Source organism: Equus caballus, chromosome 2, assembly GCF_041296265.1.
Source record: "Equus caballus isolate H_3958 breed thoroughbred chromosome 2, TB-T2T, whole genome shotgun sequence".
NCBI lineage: Eukaryota > Metazoa > Chordata > Mammalia > Perissodactyla > Equidae > Equus > Equus caballus.
In genome coordinates this window covers 93,450,942-93,471,699 of record NC_091685.1, presented here as the reverse complement: position 1 = coordinate 93,471,699, position 20,758 = coordinate 93,450,942, and the positions used below count along the sequence as shown (strand labels likewise).

General features: G+C 38.2%; 1 protein-coding gene across 2 annotated transcripts in view; it reads right to left on the bottom strand.

Moving 5' to 3' along the window:
• ANAPC10 (anaphase promoting complex subunit 10) overlaps positions 1–20,758 on the bottom strand; it is a 187,383-nt gene that overhangs the window by 38,140 nt on the left and 128,485 nt on the right. The window contains exon 6 of one of the 2 annotated variants that reach the window (XR_011435030.1): positions 6,495–6,635. The exons of the other annotated variant lie outside the window; for it this stretch is intronic. The gene's annotated coding sequence lies outside the window, so the exon portion shown is untranslated. The remainder of the gene's footprint in view (positions 1–6,494; positions 6,636–20,758) is intronic. 2 annotated transcript variants of the gene reach the window in all.

Genomic DNA, 20,758 nt, shown 5'->3' with positions numbered 1-20,758 from the left:
TCTCTTATCTCTATTCCATTAATCCAAATAACAAGATTCCATTTAAAATGATTGACTTATACATGAAGGATGCCAGAAAACTTTCTGACCCCTTCTTCTGATCACATTAAAACAGTCTGGATATTTGGACATGGGTTTGACGGTACATGGTGGGAAGACTAAAGAGCAGAACTTGCTTGGAGTCATTTAGATAAATGCTGGCACTATTTCCACCAAATACGGACTCAGGGCAACGTGGAGGCCAACACATGGCTGGTGCCCAGCAAATACCCCCATGTTAATTTTTTTAAGTGATAATAAGGCTAAAGTTACAGAGTGAAGTTTGTTCCTATGGTTTGATCATTTGGACAAGTACAGTATGTTCAGAGGCTTATCTACCCCACATTTAGCAAACTCCCTTTCTTGGCATTTCTCTCATTTCCTCGAAAAGCCTTTTCTGGAGAAACTTCAGATCAGAAGCCAAAGAAAATTCAGCTCAATTTGCCCTGCTCCCCATGGAGCTCCCAATGACTGAAGGCTTTCATTCCCTTCTCTCCCACATTAATTCTGGCCATGCGTTAGTCACCATCAGTGTTTCCCTAGGTTTCACGATGAGAAAGCACTGAATTCGCTGGCCTTGTCTAGGCTAAGTTAGCAGCCTGCTGCTTCATTTTCATGGGCATCTGTTTTGCTTTGCTTTGTTTGTTTCTGTAGTTGTTTTGTTTTACTGCACAATATTGATGAAAAATATAACCAAGGCTCTATAAAGGTATGGTCAAGTCTACAAATGTAAGATCTGCAAATAGATAGTCCCCAGCACCTTAGCTCCTGCCTTTGCCCTTTACCTGTGCTTTGTCAACTTCTCCTCCTACACCCTTGGCTTTTATAATATTTCTTTTTCCCCTATGCTCAGTCCTATCCCTACTGCCTTTCCTCTGAACAGATGACCTTGCCTCCTGCTTCATAGACAAATTTGACGCTTCCAGGTGAGAACTGTCTTGGCTTCTGACCCACCAGCTACAATTTCTACACATCCCTATCTTAATTTCCTTTCTCTAGTCTGTTCATATCCCTTTGCTAGTTCCAGACCCATCCCTTTACCTCTACTCTTGAACCCTTCTGCGGGGGGGGGGGGGGGGGGGGGTGGGGGTGGGGGGAATGGCAGTCACTAAAAATATATGTCCACATCCTAATCCCTGAAACTGTAAATTTGAAAAAGAGTCTTTGAAGATGGGATTGAGTTAAGGATCTTGAGAAGAGGAGATCATCCTGGATTATCCAGGTGGGCCCTAAATTCAATATCAAGTGTCCTGTAAGAGAAAGGCAGAGGGAGATTTGAAACAGACAGAAGAGGGGAAGGCGATGTGAAGATAGTGGCAAAGATTGGAGTGACGAGGCCACAAGTCAAAGAATTCCAAGGGAAGCTGGCAGCCACCAGAAGCTAGAAAAGGCAAAGTAGGGCTCTCCCCGACCCCTCAGACTCCAGAGAGGTGGCCCTGCTTATGTCTTGATTTCAGACTTCGGCTTCCAAAACTGTGAAAGAATAAATTTCTCTTGTTTTAAGCAACCAAGTTTTTGGTAATTTGTTACGGCAACCATAGGAATCGAATACACCCTCCTTACTAGAGGAAGATCTTGCTGTGTCAATTAGTTCTTCTTTCTCCTACATGTTTTTGTTCCATGAGGAAGATTTTGCCCTGAGCTAACATCTGTGCCCATCTTCCTCCACTTTGTATGTGGGATGCCTCCACAGCATGGCTGATGATTGGAGTAGATCCACACCCAGATCCCAACCCGTGAAACCAGGCCGCTGAAGCAGAGTGCAGGGAACCTTAACCACTCAGCCACCGAGCCGGCCCCTCTCCTACATTTCTAATCCTTCTACTGCCTCGTTTCCCTTAGCCACACTTCCTTGAAATTTTCTTTCACCTTAAAAAATGTTTTGTTTTGTTTTGTTTTTCTCTGTACCCCTTTCTCCTTCCTTTCCAGGTAAGCACTTCAAAAGCAGTTTGCAAGCTTAGTTCCCTCTCATATTTTATACTGCTACAATCAAACTTTTCTGCCTACCACGTCACTGAAATGTTCTTGCAAATGTCACCTGTGTCCTCAAAATTGCTAGAGCCAACAGATTCTTCAACTTTCACCTTATTTGACCTCATTGTTGTATTTGATACTACTGCCTCCTCCTTTCTTGAAATGTATCCTTTTCTTGAATTCTAAAGTGTAAATTTCTCCTAATCCTCTTTCTCCTCTCTGACCATCCCTTCTTAAACTCCTCTGTTGCTCCTGTTTTCCTAGTCATGTACACATTGGTAATTCCCAAGGTTCTTTCTACTCATCACCTTCCTCTCATTTATATGCTCTCTGAATAACCCCATCTTCTATGGCTTTAAATACCACCCATATGGATGAAAATCTAATCAATTTCTGGATACAACCCCTTCCCTGAAACTCTAAATACGTATAGCCAATTTCTTACTGCCTGTATATTAAGAGGTATCTACTTTAACACCCTATTAACACCTCAAATTTAATATTCCCCAAATTAAACTCATTGATTCCACCATTAACTGGTAAAAATGGGAGTTATTGTTGGGAGGCAATTCTCCAAGCCATTTTTAGTTACACATCTCAGATTATCTTTTCAAGGATGTTAGTACAGCAAACAACCTTGGAAGATAAAGGCAGTGTCTCTCTCTGGGTCAGAGGACAGATATTTCCTGAACAGAAAAATAAAGATAATTTCTCCTTTGAAGGCGAAGGTTGGCAGCTTTGCTAGCAGCACCTTTAAAAGATTGGAGCGTTCCTTCGAGCAGAGTTCCTCAGCTCTGGCAGACCAATGTATGCTTAGCGTTCACTGGGTCTGCTCCACATTGCCCGTAAGACTTGGAGAATAAGAGGAACTGATGCAGACATGAGGCTCATACTGCCTGCTGTGCCATGAATAAGCAACTGTCTAAGACTGTTTGGCTTACTGTTTCCTTGTTGACTACATTTATGGACGTGTGGCCAGCAAGCCTAGCAGCTGCAGTAGTCACTGCTGCCTACAGACTGCTTGGCCACAAGACAGCTATACGCCTAGACAGGAAAGGAAAGAGGAAATGGCCAAGATATTGCATAAAAAGTTTGGCATTGGGTTAGTAGAGGCTGGAGTTGGAAATGTTTGGGCAGAGCAAAAGCCTGAGGACCTCAGCTGGAGGCTGGCCAAGAGCAGAGGTAGCAGATCCTAGAGATCCTTGGGTACTTCTGTCACTGAGGAAGTCATTAGTTCTCTAGCTTAAAAAGTACAGCAGAAATCTGTCTGCCATGTGAGAACCAGAGAGGCCTGACTCACATCCATCAGACTCGCTTCCTTCTGCCCACAGTGAAGGCTCTCATGGGCGAACAAGGTGTGCCACTTGTGTGGGGCATAAGTAAAGACTCAAGATCAATCAACAAGTAACCAAAAATTATCGTACTCTGGTATTAAGGCATTATTTGCTATCCCCCAAGTCAAAAGCCCAGTATCACCTTATACTGTTCTCTTCCTTTTATCTCCTCTCCTAACATACCACAGCAAATTGATGACTGAGTCCTGTCACGTATTTCTCTACAAGACCTTCATCTGACTTTTGTGGCTTTGATTCAAGTTGTCATCGCTCTGTACCCAGACTCTTGTTATAGTCACCTAACCCATCTCTTTGCTTCAAGTCTTGCTTTCTTCAGTTTTTATCCACTGTGCTGCTAAACTGATCACATCAGTCCTCTGCCTAATACTCTTTGGGGGTTCCTGACTGTCTACAAAATAAACTCCATGCTTAAATATGGCATATAGAGCCCCAAACAATCTGGCTTCTACCTATATCTCTAACCTCACCTCTCTCGCCTCCTAATGCCCCCTCCAAGTACCGATCATAAGAAACATCTCCAGTTATCCAAAAACCCAAGCCCTTTCCCGCCTCCATGCCTTTGCTCATGCTGCTTCCTCTGTCTAGAATGCCCTTTCTCCTCTCCTGGTGAACATTTTACTCAGCTTCAGGATATTCTTCAAATGTGACCTTCTCTATGAAGTTTTCCTGACACCACGTCCCCATGCATTGGGGCCCTAACTGTATTCTGTATATTCAATCATAGCATTGGTAGCGTTTATTATATTTAGGAGTTTCCATGTTTATCCCCTCCCAGATTATTAGATAATTGAAGAAAGAATCTGCCTTCTTTGTCCCTAGCACCTTGCACAGTGCTGAACACAGAGTAAGCACTCAAAAAAACTCTTACTAAATATGTTAATGAATGAGTGGCTGAAGAACAGGAACCCTGCCTGCCACCTTAGAGCCACGCTGGGTGTGCTGGAGTGGAACAGAATGAACATGGCGCCTCTTCCTATTGTGCCAGTTTTACACAATGGTAAGTAGTCCAAAACATTTTAAGTTAAAATGAGTAAGAACTTATTATGAATCATGGTATAAATGTTATGTTAATACTGAAGGTGAAGTGTTCCAAGAAAGTTTGAACTTGATTTGGACCACTTTGGGCTGAGACCTAGACTTTCCCAGGGCAGATGAATTTAGTGTTTGTGTTATTGTAAGTAACAACATGAAACTCACAATGTAGCTATTGTTAGCTAGGTGGTAGGGAGTCTGCATAAGAGGTGTGTATCACCTAAGCCAACAATACAGAAAGGCCTGGATCTATACCGAAATAGATTCTAGATAACTCTTTACAAAAAAACAAAAAAAGGAAGATCCAGCCTGGTGGCGTAGTGGTTGGGTTCATGCACTCCACTTCAGGGGCCCAGGGTTCACTGGTTCGTATTCTAGGCACAGACATGGCACTGCTCATCAAGCCATGCTGAGGCAGCATCCCACATAGAAGAACTAGAAGGACCTACAACCAGGATATACAACCACGTCCTGGGGATTCGGGGAGAAAAAAAAAAGAGGAAGATTGGCAACAGATGTTAGCTCAGGGCCAATCTTCCTTATCAAAACAAACAAACAAAAGATTCACCATAGAATTCTTTTAAATCCCAAATTCTACAGCATTTAAAATATAGTTCAAATTATAAACATATGATTCTCCTCAATTTTTCATAAATATGAACATTTTTACATCTCTGGATTTTAGATCAAGTTTAGAGTCAGTGACGACAGTTCAGAGACCTAAGTTTGTACTGAGGACTCGAGCTTTGTATGCACTCTTACTTCTAAACTGGTAGATAATTTCCTACAAATGAGGAAAGAAGTGAGCCCTAAAGTAAATACTGAGTTGAAATAGAGATTAGGGAAAGTTTAAAAATAGTTGACCATATTTGTACAGCAGAAAACACTTTAAAGAAAAAGCATCAAGGTTCATCTACTACAGAAACTTTAAAAAGTACTTTTTGCCAAAGGAAGAAATTGTCAAAACAAGTTTAGCTACGTTGGACCAATTGTAGATTTTCTTCCTGTCACCTTAGAATCCATTTGATGTGTGAGTGTATGTGTGTATACGTTTTACGTGTGTGCCTCAGTAACTATGTAGTTAGCAAATAACTTTGCTGCTCTATGACACTTCTTGAACCACTAGTAAATAACTAAGTGGCGACAAGAATTAGAAAACAAAAGCAATCCAAAAACAGAGGGTGGAGGAACTGAAAAATTATAAGTTGCTCCAAAGACTATCTGGGGTCAATGCAAGAGGGAAATCTGAGAACATTTTCTTAAAAAGAAAAAAATGAAAGGAAACAGAGCATGCAACTTCAGACCTCAGCTTGTGCCTAATCTCGTTGTGTGGGATTTTTTCATTCCAACACGTACCTCCCAGGACAAGCAGAACAGCAACCCCAAAATCACGTTCATCTTCTGAGACTAATACATAATAAACATAGCCTTCCTTAAGGAGACATGAGGATCGGGACAAACCACCGTGTGGATCTCCCATCCTGCAAATCCAAAATGTTCATACAGATAATATCTAGCGAAAATGAACACAAATGGCCGCCGTTTGGGGGAAGAGAAAGGATGCAGATGTAACAAAAGAGCATGTGACTTAGGGAATATGGAAAGGGTAAAGGGACTCTCATAACTGCTCACAAATTGTACGGACTTTTGTGTGTTTGGTTTTCTTTTTTACTGGGTGGTGGGCACCACCTCCTCTGCCCTCTATCCTTTGCTCACTGAGGAAGTTCAGGTGCCTGGTTCTCACAGCGTTGGAATATGAGCCCACCAGATTGTCAAGTCTCTGTTATAGAAACATCAGAAAACTATTTTTGTGGCAAATATGGCATCTGAAGGACACCTCAGATTTCTAGTCCTATTCTATTCCATATCTTTGGGTGACAAAATCTATTATAATCTGACAGAGGCATGTAGAGTATACAGTGTTGTCTTTGAAAAAGAGTATTTAAATATCTAGAAAATCAATCTTTTGTAGATTGTCTTACCTCCTTTTTATCATTTTATCTGCATTTCAAAGTAATTTCAGAGCCAAAAAGAAGGGAGACATTATTACTATTACGCTCTACCTTGGAGAAAAGACAAAGAATTGATAGAAACCTCCAATCCCAGCCACTAGGTGTTTATAGCAGCCATTCTGTCGTCTTCTGGAAATCCTCTCCATGTGGTATGTATCTGAAGCTGTAAGGTGCAAGTGCTGGAGAAAACCCAGCTCTTTTCTCAGTGAAACGACCTGTTTTTCTGTGAAAAGAAAGGAGGTGTTTCTCTGAGACCACCATTACACCTGCTATGCTTTACTGAAATTCAACGCCCCCGCCCCCCTCGCCATCTCTCAACTACTCACACCTGGGAGCTGACTAGCAAAAACTGTTGGGTTGGGAGTGGGGGAAGGGCTAAAATATAACCATCTTGGTTACTAGGTAAACAACTCTTGCAAATGTCTATGGTTTTCTGTGTATAACCGAATTTGGGTCTAACTATATTGTGAAAATATCAAAACACTTTGCTTTAATTGACACACACCAAAAGAAAAAAAAATTGAAAAGATATTTGGCAAGGCATTTTGTTTTTTAACATTAGTGAAATGCAGTCTAACAGTGTTCTTACTGTAGTCCTGCCCGAAAGTGATCATTTTTCTGTACTTTTCCTATGACAAATTTATTTTCCCTATATGCTTTTGTTGGCTAGCAGCTCTGGCATGACTTGACTGACAATGAGCCAGAAGATCTGAGTTTGGGAAAATGCACGGCTCGCAAGCCTTGGCACATGGTAGATAAGTGCAGAGCAAACGCTATGCATTCAAGCAGAGCCCTGTGTGTTGGCCTCATCAGCTCACCAAAGGACACCACAGACATCAGAGGAAAATGACATACCACATAAACTTGTGGACAGAGATCCAGGGAAAAAGAAACAACTAGCTTTTCGATGTTAGAACAATTAAACAATTGCTAAAACTTCCATTAGCTTCATTAGGTAGCAATGGGTCATATGTTACAGGTTCTGTTTAGTTCACATAATTGTTGTCCTACACAAGAGTTGAGAAAGTTCCCCTCTGATGATTTACCTTTTCTCTATGAAGTAGGAGGGGAGGGTATCAGCTCAGAGTGAGGATGTGGCCAGGGTTGAAAGAGATTATCCTAAACCATGGATAATGAAAGTCTTTTTTTTTTTTTTAGGAAGATTAGCCCTGAGCTAACTGCTGCCAATCCTCCTCTTTTCGCTGAGGAAGACTGGCCCTGAGCTAACATCCATGCCAGTCTTCCTCTACTTTATATGTGGGACACCCACCACAGCATGGCGTGCCAACCTGTGCCATGTCCGCACCCGGGATCCGAACTGGCAAACCCCGGGCCGCAGAAGCGGAACGTGCGAACTTAACCATTGCGCCACTGGGCCGGCCCCGGATAATGAAAGTATTTTAACAGCAAATTCTTCAAAGAAGAAGATACGTGTAGTCTGCAGTGGCAATCTTATGAGGGTATTAGCATTTCAAATTGATCTTTTAATCTAATACACTAGCATTTAATCATATGCAATGTGTAAAAGACTTAATTACCACATAATAGGTGATATGTTATATGTTAGCATATACCTAGAAAAGAGATCCAAAGATTTCCAGTTCGCTTGACAAAAGTGTGCATAGGTATGCACACACACACACACACACACAAGAAATGGGTTTTTTTGTTTTTACTCTCCCTCTAACAAAAAGTTGTCTTCATCGGAATCTAAGTAGTTTCACTCAATGGGTCTGGTCTGACATCTGGTATGTGATTAAGCTAATCACTAAACCAATAAGGCAATGATATATAAAACTTTTCTGGACCACATTTGTCTGAGGATTATTAAATGCTAAAAGTTCTTCCCAGAAAAACATACATACACACCAAATTTTACACAAAACTTCAGAGAGTTCACAGACCTCCATAAAACCTATTGCGTCAGTTAGCTATTGCTGACTACATAACAAATCAACCCAAATGTAACAGCTTAAAATAACACTATTTATCTGAAAATTCTTCGGGTCCACAATTTAGGCTGGACTCAGCTGAGCAGTTCTTCTGGTCTTGTCTGGGCTCCCCCTACCTCTTTTGTGAGCCATAGGTCAACTATGGGTGTTGCTTATGCTTCTGGGTGCTGGCTCCTAGAGAGTAGGACGCCTTGACTCAGTTCCATGTGATCTATCATCCTCAAGCAAGTTGCCCAGACTTATTCTCAGAGTGGAGACAGATGTGCAAGAGAAAGGAGTGGAATGGCTCAAGGCCTCTTAAGAGCTAATTGCATAATTGGTGCTACAGCCTCATTCTTTTGACCAAAGCAAGTCACAAGGCCAGCCTAGATTCAAGGGGTTGGGGGACAGACTCTACTTCTTGATGTAAGATGTTATAAAATCATATTGCAAAGGGTATTATTACAGGAAAAAATAGAGAATTGGAACCAATTTTTCAATCAATTTACCATACCTATCATGAACCTACATTAATAATTTTTTGCAAGAAAAATGAAGTAATTGGGGTTAAAAGAAAAAGCAGGTGCTTATTTTTACTGTGATACACAAGTACAAAAATCAGTAACTTTGACATTCCAGAAAGTGTCCTCATGTCAAGTCCAGAGCCAATAGAGTACCTTTTTCCTAGCTACAAGCAAGAAATCTTCAATGCTTTTCTGTTTCTTTCTTTTTGGTGAGGAAGTCTGGTCCTGAGTTAACATCTATGCCAATCTTCCTCTATTTTGTATGTGGAACACCACCACAGCATCGCTTGATGAGTGGTGTGTAGGTCCATGCCGGGGATCCGAACCCACAAACCCCAGGCCACTGAAGCAGAGCGTGCAAAATCAACCACTACACCACCAGGCCAGCCCCAATGCTTTCCTTTTCTGAAAAATAACATGTTAGAAAATAAATATGCTCCACAAACCTTAAAGTTCACACTTTGTTATTGAAACAAGACATCATGGATTGCACATATATTTCGGGGTGTGCATGTTAGGAATATTGATGGACTAGCTTTGGAAAGTGACGCTAAATATTCTAAACGTCTGTGTCAGTTTTTATGCCCAACTGCACTGAAGTGGCATGGGACTTCAAGTGTTTTCATGTGTGTCATTCCTTGGGGATCCTATAGTAAATAACACTAACATTTCCCACTAAAACAGAATCCTAGAAAGCAGTATTTCTGTAAAGCATAGGAAAACCAGGACAACAAAAATTCCAAACAGGAAGTATTGAACTCATAACGTACCCTGAGTGTGTGATGATTGATCCAGTGAGTGCCATAGCATCATCAAAAATCAACTGTCAGAGGCCGGCCTGGTGGCATAGTGCTTAAGTTCGCATGCTTCACTTCAGCAGCCAGGTGTTGGCAGGTTCAGTCCCAGGCGTGGGCCTACACACCCCTCCTCAGGCCACGCTGTGGTGGCATTCCACATGAAATACAGGAAGATTGGCACAGATGTTAGCTCAGGGACAATCTTTCTCAAGCAAAAAGAGGAAGATTGGCAACAGATGTTAGCTCAAGGCCAGTCTTCCTCACCAAAAAAAAAAAAAATCAGCTGTCAATAGGTTTGAGTATGGTCATATTTTCTTCCCCCTAGAAAGAACAGCCAAAAAATAATTGACTATAGGAAATTCAGTAATAAATGACAATAGTTGACTCAATTTAGCAAAATATTAAGTCCTTCTTCAGGAGTATTTAGTTTACATTAAGTCTGAGTTTGCCATTACCAAAGGGTATGTGTCTAGTTAGAAGAGATCTTCTTTGATACGCCAATGCTCTAATTCTTCTTACATATTTTTTTTCTAAATTAGAAGAGAATTGCTGTAATGGCTGAATCCACTTGGATGAATCTTCCATCTCATCCCAACTCCCTCTCTATAATTGTGTATTAGTTTCCTGTTGCTGTTACAACAAATTATCACAAATTTAGTATCTTTAAACAACACAAATTTATTATCTTACAGTTCTGGAGGTCAGATGTCTGAAATGTGTCTCACAGGGTTAAAATCAAGGTGTCAACAGGCTGCATTTCTTTCTGGAGGCTCCAAGCAAGACGGCATCTTCCTGCCTTTATGAGCTTCTACAGGCTGCCTGCATTCCTTGGCTCATGGCCTCTTTCCATCTTCAAAGCCAGCAATGACTGGTTGAGTCTTTCTCGCATCACACCACTCTGACACTGATTCTTGTTCTACTTCTCACTTTCCCTTTTGAGGACTCGTGATAACATCAGACTACCCAGATAATCGAGGATAATCTCCTTATTTTAAGGTCAGCTGATTAGGAACCTTAAATCTGTCTTCTACCTTAATGTCTCTTTGCCACGTAATACGACATATTCACAGTTCCAGAGATTAGGACATGGACATCTTTGCGGAGACTGGGGGCATCATTCTGCCTATCACAAAACCTAGGACATCCTACTTCTTTTCTCAGGCTACCTTAGATATTAATGCCTAATGGTGTGAACCAATTCTTCCCAGGAGAGGCTTTGCAGCACATGCTTATGATATTGAGACAGTTACTTTATGATGGTGAATTGCATCTTCCCAATGCAAATTCTGGAAATATCAACTATGTCATTATTGAAATGTAAAAGAATGTATCGTGTTTCTTCAACTAGAAAAAGGACCATTTGAAAGAATATAATTGGAATATTTTATATATTATTGATAAACTACACCCAGAGTCAATTCAATGCATCAAGCTTGATTATTGATAGTTCTTTGATTTACTACAAACCCTCTGCAAGTCCACTGCCTGTTTTTACCCCTTTCCTTATCAGCAAAGTGTATGACAGTAATTGCTGCCTATTTTGAAGTAGTGATCAATGTCTTGTCTTATTTTTTTTCAAATTACTAAACAAAGATGAGCAAGATTTATCTTTGCTCTCAATTTATAACAAAATAATACAGAAATGATTCTGCCCAACTGCAGGCAGACATGAAGATTATTTATGTCCTGTGATCTAATTCTTTATCCTGTTAATAGCAAGTGTCATCTAGTCTGGTATTTAACAAGATACGGTAGGATGAAGGCAGAAGTTCTAAAGGCAGAGGAAAAAGAAGAATGAATTAGAAAATAGCAAGTAAAAAAAGAAAAAGGACGTATGGAGAAAGAAGAGTATAGCTATTGCAAATAAGTGAGAGGGAGCATTAATTTCCTTGGGATTTAAACAGTGGTTATGTAGTGGCTACCTTCTTTTTTCACTAGATATGACTTAATTAAAAACATTGGTATAGGGCCTGCCCAGTGGTGCAGCGGTTAAGTTTGTACATTCCGATCAGTGGCCTGGGGTTCACTGGTTTGGATCCCGGGTGCAGACATGGCACCGCTTGGCAAGCCATACTGTGGTAGGCGTCCCAGATACAAAGTAGAGGAAGATGGGCACAGATGTTAGCTCAGGGCCAGTCTTCCTCAGCAAAAGAGAAGGACTGGCAGCAGATGTTAGCTCAGGGCTAATCTTCCTAAAAAGAAAATTGGTATAAAATAGCATAATGTGGTATTGAAAACATAAGGAAATACGAGAATAAATTAATGCCTACTTGAAAGTAGAGGCATTAAGGCAACAACTTTTTTGCTGATATTCCATTAGGAAAACTATCCATGTTTCCATTAAGAAATGTTCACTCAAAAATGATGTGGCAATTTTTAGACATTCCCATTACTAGCAGAAATTTGGGAGGAAAAACAAATAGTCATGATCTGTGGACACTAACTATATTTATATAAATCCTGGGTGGTCTTCTAGTATATTCACTGCCTTCTGCTCAAGTTAGTTCTGATCAAAGTGGAGAACTTTCCTTCTAGACTGAACCATTTGAGTTTCTCCAATCATGGCTCCTTTCATTCTATTCCTTTCACTTGGAATATCTTTCCCACTTTTTCCCAGAATAATTCCTATTCCACCTTTAGAATTTAGACATCACTGCATCTGAGAAGCACTCCCAGTCACCACCCCTCCTACATATTCCTGTAATGGTATGCTCCTTTTTATCACTACTCTTGGCACATTGTAATATAAATAACTATTCACTTGTCTTCCTCCACCCCTCTCCCCAAATCAGTCTTCCTGCTACTTGAAGGCAAGGTCCCTATTGTTTTCATCATTGTACTCTCAGTGTCTGGCACATAGTGAGTGATCAATAATTGTTAGTTGAATAAATAGGTAAATGGACAATAAATAAATGACGGAAGAATGGGAGGGATGGAAGAAGTCTGGGAGAAAAGATGTTTAACAATGCTTATTCATGGCCCAACCATAGAGCTTTTCTGCATCTATAAGAGAAGTGCCACTTCTCACCATTTGTAATTTATAAAAAGGGCATTTATTGACAGACCTTGACCACTCTCAGCGTACTCCATTTTCACAGAACAGCACAGACTCCACAGTGTCCTGTGTAATTCAAGAGTGATTCCACACAATTGCTAGCAAGCAACCAATGTGACTCTGTGAAAAAGGAACTTTGAAAGATTTAATTTGCTTCTGCCAAAGAGGTATGGAATAGAGATGTAATCTCTCCTGATTTTGATAAGGCATTTTGATTGCTTCACAAAACAAAGTTAAAGACATTTAGAAAAGTAGGTTTTGAGTCATGTACATTAAAGGGTACATTAAATGGGTGCATTAAAGAAGTAAATAACTGATACAAGGGTTGCATTCAAAGGGCAATTATCAGTGATACATTGTCAATTTGGAGCAACTTTCCAAGGTGTGTTTCACAGAGATAAACCTGTCATTTCTTATCTTTATTAATGTTTAGAATAAGGGAACTGAAAAGATGCAGTTGTTTGTGTTCTGTTAAAAACAAATTTCAAATGACTGATGAAATGGGTAAATTTCCTATAAAATGAGTTGAAAAATGGAAAGACAAAAAAGTATATATTTAGAAACCAAAATAAATAATTCATATGCAGAATAAAATACAATTGACAGGTAAACCTTAAGAACAAAAGAAAACAACTGGGAGATAAGGGACAAGACTAGATTTGACCATGAGCAGAATGAGTTAGCAACATAATGCCCTAAACCACTCATTCACAATCAGGGATGACTTTGCCCCACAGGGCATATCTGGCAATGTCAGGACACTATTTTGACTGTCAGATTGGGGAGGGTGTTACTGGCGTCTAGTGGATAGAAGCCAGGGATCCTACTATACACCCTACACACAACAAAAGCTCCCCACAACAAAGAATGATCTAGTTCAAATTTTCAATAGTGCTGAAATTGAGAAACAAACAAATGAAAAAATTGTATGATACAGGAATGTATTACAATGAATGATAATAGGCATTTAAACTTTCCGTCAACAATATTCTGTACCAAATCCTTATTAGAATGTTGTATCCTATTTAGGGTTTTACCCTTTAGGAAGTGTAGGCTGTGAATAACCAGAAATAGACTCTGTTAGGGGGCTGGCCCCATGGCCCAGTGGTTGTTTGCGCACTCCTGCCACCCAGGGTTTTGCTGGTTCACATCCTGGGCGTGGACATAGCACAGCTCATCAGGCCATATTGAGGCGGCGTCCTACATGCCACAACTAGAATGACCCCACAACTAAAATATACAACTATGTACTGGGGGGATTTGGGGAGAAAAAGCAAAGAAAAAGGGAAAAAAAGAAATAGACTCTGTTATGATTGCCCGTGTCTTGCTCTTCTGCTTATGTAAGGAACATTATGCTATTACTCTGTCTCCCACCTATTCAGAAGATCTGGAAATAATTCATGTCTGCTTAGAAGCTGAGTTCTGTGTCTTGCATTAGCATCAAGAAAATCTAAGATTCCTGGATTAAAAATATTTACAAATATACTGTCTGATGAACAGACTGAAAAAGAAAACTGAATTAAGTTTAAGTTGAATGTTCTAGAAAATTGTCAGTTCTCAATTATGTGCTAAAAGAAGATCTCTAAAAGTTAAAGCACATAGAAAAATATCAAATATACTGAAAATACAAATACCACAAAACTTTAAATGAATGAGCCAAAAATCTTCCATTACCAACATCAAGCTATCCCAAAGGCTCAACATGTTTTAATAATATGCATTTTATAGTTAGAAATGTAGTAAAAATGAAGAATGAGGGATTCTAAAGCAAAATAAACAAATCTTCAAGTCACTTTAGAGTAGACAACAGTTAGAAAAGGGATAAGGTGCTGGAAATGAAGTTAGAAGCAACCATTTTAAAAAGTGGGAAATGACAAGCAAGTTTTTGTGGTGAGAAGAGTTTATTTTCGTGAAGCCACATTGAACAAAATGACACAGTGGAACCGTTTTGTGTGGTCCTGTTCATATTTCCATTGGATACGCACCATGCTGATTCTACCAGATGCTTTGCAGCCAAATACGACAAAATGTGACTTTAAGCAAAAAAATGTATAAAATATTGTTTATTATTTAAATTTCAAAACAAGTATTACATTCATTATAAGAACCACATACTAGTTAAGAATTATAAAACACACCCTAGGTATATATGGCCATAGCTTTAGTCTAAACATTTTCCAAATGTTCTTTGATGAGTAAGTTGAATTTATAATATTATTTAATTCATTAACCTGCTTGATATCATGAATGCACTAAATTCTACTTTAATAATATATAATCCAATTACTAAAAGGGCATAATTTGTATTATTGTAATATAATGTGATTTGGAAATGGAGAAAAATGTGAGAAGTCTTCAGACAAGTCTTTTTATCTCATACCCAGTAGTTTCAACCTCTTTCCCAACAAAATCTTTTCCCAGAAATAGCAACACAAAATTAAGGATCTTCTTAGAGTTTCCTTCCTTAGGCAGTGGGGAGACACAAGACTCAATTGTGTCAACTCTTAAATAATTAGGAATTAATCACAGTCAGCATTTTCTAAAGCAATGCCTTTCTCAGTTCTGAAAAATTCTCCGCCATTATCATTTCATATATGGGAATTGCCAGTTCTCCCTATCCCTCCCAGCTCCTCTTCTGGAACTCTTTGTGAAGCAAATGTTAGATCTCCTCATTTTAATTTTTTAATTAAAATTAAATTAATTTTAAATTAAAATCCATGTTTCTTAACCTCTCTTATTTTTTTCTTTTCTTACTTTTTTTTTCATTTTTCCCCTCTGTGCTGCATCCTTGTTACTCCTCAGATCTATCTTTCAGTTCACTAATTCTTTCTTCAGTTGTGTCTAACATACAGTTTAATCTATCCATTGTGTCTTGTACTTCCAATGACTATATTTGTCATTTCTATAAGTTCTCTTCACTTATTATTCATGTCCACCTTTTGTTTATTGATAGTATCTTTTAAACATTTTTTATTCCTTCTTTCATGCCTTTAACTACTTAATTTCTTTTAAAATATTAGTTGGTGATTCTTTTTTTATTTCCTCACATTTAAATCATGGAAGATCAAAATTCTAGCCAATGAGTGGATTGTGCCGATGTTGGACATTGCCCCTTTACTTCAAATATATACCTCTGCTGAATAAAATAGTAAACTCAAACAAAATTAAATAGCTGAGTTATAAGTTTAAAAAAAGAAATATGCAGGTGTTAGAAATGAGGAAGGAAATTGAAGAGTGGTGTTATAGGTTGAATTGTGTCCTCCCCAAAATTCATGCATTGAAGTCCTAACCCTCAGTAGCTCAGAATGTGAACTGATCTGGAAATAGGTTCATTGCAGATGTATTTAGTAAAGTTAGGATAAGGTCATATTGGAGTAGAGTGGGCCCTTAATCCAATATGACTGATTGGGAAGAAGGGGAAATTTGCTCGAGACATACACATGCAGGAGAACACCAAGTGAAGATGAAGGCAGAGATTGGGGCAATGCTCCTACACACCAAAGAACACCAAAGATTTCCAGCAAAGCCCAAGAAGCTAGGTGAGAGGCATGAAACAGATTCTTCCTCCTAGCCCTCAGAAGAAACCACTCCTGCTGACATCTTGATCTCAGAAGTCTAACCTTGAGAACAGTGAGAAAATCATTTTTTGTTGTTTAAGACACCCAGTCTACGGTACTTTGTTACAGCAACCCTAGCAGACGAACACAAGGGGTAAGCTGAAGCCAAAGATATGGGGCTCACTTGGTAATCAGGACCAGTGGTGAGCCTTACTATCTAGGAGCTAAGGTTTGAAGCCTGGGAAAGGGCAGGAATTCAAGGATAGACCTTGTGCCCCCAGGGAGGTATAAGTGAGTTACATGCATAAGGCTAGCAATCTGGGAGGGCTTCTTTATAAGTAAAAGGAGACTAGAGAAATTCTACTTCCTCAGCTAAGAAAATAAAAAAGTATATCTTCCTAGTAGCTTGGCCAAAAAGAGAGTCTGCATGAGAGATCTTTTCATCTATAAACAGAGATCATTTTACTTCGTTCTTTCAAATTTGGACGCCTTTTATTTCTTTATCTTGCTGAATTGCTCTGGCTAGGACATCCTTCACTATGTTGAATAGCAGTGGCAAAAGCATGCACACCTGCTTTGTTCTTGATCTAAAAGGAAAAGCATTCAGTCTTTCACCATTGAGAATGATGTTTGCTGTGGCACCTTCATATATTGTTTTTATTATGCTGAGGTAATTTCCTTGTGTTCCTAGTTTGTTGAGTGTTTTCATCATGAAAGGGTGTTGAATTTTGTCAAATGCTTTTTCTGCATCAATTGAGATGATTATATGGACTTTTTTTTCCTTCATTCTGTTAATGTGATATATTACATTGGTTGATTTTCATGTTAAATCATTCTTGTATTCCAGGAATAAATCCCATTTGGTCGTGGTTTATAATCCTTTTAATATACTGTTGAATTCAGTGTATGAGTATTTTGTTGACAATTTTTACATCAATGTTCATAAAAGACATTGGTCTGTAATTTTTTTTCCTTGTAGCTTCTTTGGTAGGCTTTGTTATCAGAGCCTCATAGAATGAGTTAGAAAGTGTTTCTTCCTCTTCAGTCTTGGAAAAGTTTGAGAAGGATTGCTGTTAGTTCTTCTTTAAGTGTTTAGTAGAATTCACCAGTGAAGCCACCAGGTTCGGGGCTTTTTTTGTTAGATTTTTGATTACTGATTCAATTTCATTACTAGCTATAGGTCTATTCAGATTTTCTAATTCTTCATGATTCAGTCCTGGTATGTTTTGTGTTTCTAAGAATTTCTCCATTTCATCTAAGTTATCCAATTTGTTGGCATACAATCATCCATAGTATTCTTATAATACTTTTAATTCTATAGAATCAGTAGTGATGTCCCCACTTTCATTTCTTATTTTAGTAATTTGAGTCTTCCCTCTTATTTTCTTAGTCAATCTAGCTAAAGGTTTATCAATTTTGTTCATCAATTTGAAGAACAAATTTTTAGTTTTGTTGATTTTCTCTATTGCTTTTCTATTCTCTATTTTATTTATCTTTGCTCTAACCTTTATTATTTCCTTCCTTCTACTAACTTTAGGTTTAATTTATCTTCCTTTCATAGCCCCTTAAGTTATAAAGTTAAGGTTGTTGATTTGAGATTTTTTTTGTTTTTATGTGTATTTGTAAACATAAATTTCTCCATTAGCACTGCTTTCACTGCGTCCCATAAGTTTTGGTATGTTGTGCTTTCATTTTTATTTGTCTCTGTCTTATTCTGTCTGGGATGCCATAACAAAATATTGTAGATTAGGTGGCTTAAACGACAGAAATTTATTTTTCTCACAGTTCTGGAGACTGGAAGTCAAATACCAAAGTGCCAGCAGAGTTGGTGTCTGATGAGAACTCTCCTCCATGCCACACCCCTTTTTTTAAAGAGAACCCAGGGCCCATTAACTGTCACCTCCCCCCCATTCACTTTCCCCTCCCCCAGACCCTAATAACCACAGATCCACTTTCTGTTTCCACAAATTTGTCTGTTCTGGACATTTCATACATGGAATCATACACTATGTGGCCTATGTGTCTGGCTTATTTCACTAAGCATAACGACTTTTTGTTTGTTTGTTTTTCAATAAATTTATACCCCTTCACCCATTTTTCCTGCTTCCTTCCCCTCACCTCTGGTAACCACCAATCTGTTCTCTGTATCTATGAATTTGATGGGTTTTATTGTTTTTCTTTATATTTCACATGTAATAGAGATCATACAGCATTTGTCTTTCTCTGTCTGACTTATTTCACTTAGCATAAGGCCATTGAGGTTCATCCAGATTGTTGCAAATAGCAAGATTGCATTTTTAATGGATGTATAATATTCCGCTGTATATATACACCACATATTCTTTATCCATTCATCCATTGATGAACACTTAGGTTGTTTCCATATCTTGGCTTCATTGCAAATAATGCTGCAATGAACATGGGAGTGAATATATCTTTTTGAGTTAGTGTTTTCCTTTTCTTCAGATAAATAGCCAAAAGTGGAATTGCTAGATCATATGGAGGTTTATTTCTAATTTTTTGAGGAACATCTATATTGTTTTCCATAGTAGCTGCACCAATTTACATTCCCGCCAATAGTTCACAAGGATTCCCTTTTCTCCACAACTTCAGCAACACTTGTTATTTCTTGTCTTTTTGATAATAGTCATTAAACAGGTATGAGGTGATATCTCATTGTAGTTTGATTTGCATTTCCCCAATGATTAATGAAGTTGAGTATCTTTTAATTTATGTCTTGGCCATTTGTATATCTTCTTTGGAAAAGTGTCTATTCAGATCTTCTGCCCGTTTTTTTATCGGACTGTTTTTTGCTATTGAGTTATATGAGTTCATTATTATATTTTGGATATTTGCCTCTTATCAAATATATGATTTGCAAGTATTTTCTCCCATTCAGTAGGTTGCCTTCTCATTTTGTTGTATGGAACCTTCTTAGTATGATGTAGTCAAACTTACTTATTTTTGCTTTTGTTGCTTTTGCTCTTGTCAGATTCAAAAAATCATCACCAAGACCCATGTCAAGGAACATACTGTACATGTTTTCTTATTGAATTTTTATGGTTTCAGGTCTTATGTTCAAGTCTTTAATCCATTTTGAGCCTCAATTTTTGTTTTTTATAACCATTATAGGTTATATCTTCTTATAGTATTAAACTTTTTTTATTAATATATAATGTACTCCTTTGTCCTTATAACACTTTTTGATTTAAAGTTTATTTTGTATGATATTAGTATAGCCACCCTTGCTTTCTTTTGGTTGCTATTTTCATGGAATATCTTTTTCCATCCTTTCATTTTCAACATATTTGTGGTTTTGGATCTAAAGTGTGTCTCTTGTAGACAGCATATAGTTGGATTTGTTTTTTAATCCATTCTGTCAATCTCTGTCTTTTGATTGAAGACTTTAATCCATTTACACATAAAGTAGTTGCTGATAAGGAGGGACTTCTTTCACTTTGCTATTTGTTTTCTATATGGCTTATATTCTTGTCCTTCATTTCCTGCATTATGGTCTCTTTTGTATTTAGCTTTTTCTTTTTTTTTGTACTGATAAATTTTAATTGTCTTCTAATTTCCTTTTATGTGTATTCTATAACTATTTTCTTTGTGTTAGCATGGGGATTACATTTAACATCCTAAAGTTATAACACTCTAATTTGAATTTACATCAGCTTAACTGCAAAAACATAGAAAAACTCTGCTGATTTACAGCTCCATCCCCACCTCTTTCAGTTATTAATCTCACAAAATTATATCTTTGTACATTGTGTGTCCAAAAACTTAAATAATTGTTTTTTAAAATGCATTAGTTGCTTGAAATTGTGTATAAAACAAAATTTGGAGTTACAAACAAAAGTTACAATAATACTGGCTTTTAGACCAATAAATTTTAAAAATATATTAATTTCTTTTCATATATGTGTATATATAATTCAATCCTGTAGTTCCAGCTTTTTTCTTTTTTAAGGTTGGCCCTGAGCTAAAATCTGTTGCCAATCTTCCTCTTTTGTTTTCCTTCTTCTCCCCAAAGCCCCAGTACATAGTTGTATACCCAAGTTGTAGGTCATTCTAGTTCTTCTGTATGGGATGCCACCACAGTATGGCTTGATGAGTGGTGGTAGGTCTGCACCCAGGATCTGGACTGGTGAACCCAGGCCACTGAGTGGAGCGCATGAACTTAACCACTTGGCCACAGGGCCAGCCCCTGTATTAGACTCTTAAGTCATGTGGAAAATAAAAAGTGCAGTTATAGACTATTGCTACAGTAATACTAACTTTAATAATTGCCCATATGTTTACCTTTACTGAGATCTTTATTTCTTCATACAGCTTCAAGTTATTGTCTAGTATTGTTTTGCTTCAATCCCTTCAGGATTTCTTGCAGGGCAGGTCTAGTGGCAAAGAACTCCCTTAGGTTTTGTTTATCTGGGATTATCTTAATTTCTCCCTCACTTTTGAAGGATAGTTTTGCTGGATATA